Source organism: Euphorbia lathyris, chromosome 3 (assembly GCF_963576675.1).
Source record: "Euphorbia lathyris chromosome 3, ddEupLath1.1, whole genome shotgun sequence".
In the NCBI taxonomy this organism is placed as follows: domain Eukaryota; kingdom Viridiplantae; phylum Streptophyta; class Magnoliopsida; order Malpighiales; family Euphorbiaceae; genus Euphorbia; species Euphorbia lathyris.
This window is the reverse complement of record NC_088912.1, coordinates 9,524,015-9,525,003: the sequence shown is the minus strand read 5'-3', so window position 1 is coordinate 9,525,003 and position 989 is coordinate 9,524,015. Positions and strand designations below refer to the sequence as shown.

Sequence of the window (989 nt, the reverse complement as noted above, 5' to 3'; positions counted from 1 at the left end):
AGTAATGGCGACACTTATGGATTACGCTAGGCCAGGAGTGGCCGGTGTAACAAATAGTATAGTTAGACCCCAGATTAATGCAAATCAATTTGAAATTAAGCCAGCGTTGCTTAATATGTTGCAAAATAATGTAACATTTTACGGGTTACCTAATGAAAATCCTAATACCCATTTGACAAATTTCTTAGAAATTTGTGACACTTTTAAAATACCAAATGTGACTGCAGAAGCAATCAATCTTCGCCTTTTTCCTTTTACTTTGAAGGATCGACCCAAAGAATGGTTAACTTCTATGACAGCCGCATCAATTGAGACTTGAGAGCAATTAGCCCAAGCATTTTTATCAAAAATTTTCCCTTTAGCAAAAACCGCAAGAGTCATTAAAGAGTTAACGTCTTTTTCTCAAAATGATAGTGAAACTCTTTATGAGGCTTGGGAATGTTTTAAAGAACTTCAACGTTTATGCCCACACCACCAATTGCTCGCTGAACTTTTAATGCAAACATTTTATAATTGACTAAATCCTTCAACTAGAGGTTCATTGGACGCTATGTCTGGAGGGTTATTCATGAAGAAAACATATGCCCAAGCAAGAGAACTTTTGGAGGAAATGGCAATCAACAGCAGTATGTGGCCCGCGGAACGTGGACACCTACCATCAGCGAAACCATCATCCTCAACAACATCATCAGTTAAAGGTATAGTGAATCTTGATCCAGTAGCGATGTTGCAAGCCCAATTTTCTGCCTTGTCGCACAAAATTGATAGGTTTATGGCACCATATGATCCTAATGATCAACCAATCCAAACGGATGTGGATTACGAAGGTATGAGTGAAATTGAACAGGTAAACTTTGTCCAAGGGCAAAACCAAACTAATAATCCTTATTCCAATACATATAATCCTGGATGGAGAAATCATCCTAACTTTAACTGGAGAGATAACAACAACAATAATGTTAATGCTAATCAAAATCGTACTACTAATT

At 37.2% G+C, this 989-nt stretch overlaps 1 non-coding gene across 1 annotated transcript; it reads right to left on the bottom strand.

Annotated features, from left to right (window-relative positions):
• Positions 1-373: 373 nt before the first annotated feature.
• Positions 374-480, bottom strand: LOC136225116 (small nucleolar RNA R71). The gene has a single exon (XR_010686850.1). It is a non-coding gene; the product is annotated as a small nucleolar RNA R71 (small nucleolar RNA).
• Positions 481-989: the final 509 nt, after the last annotated feature.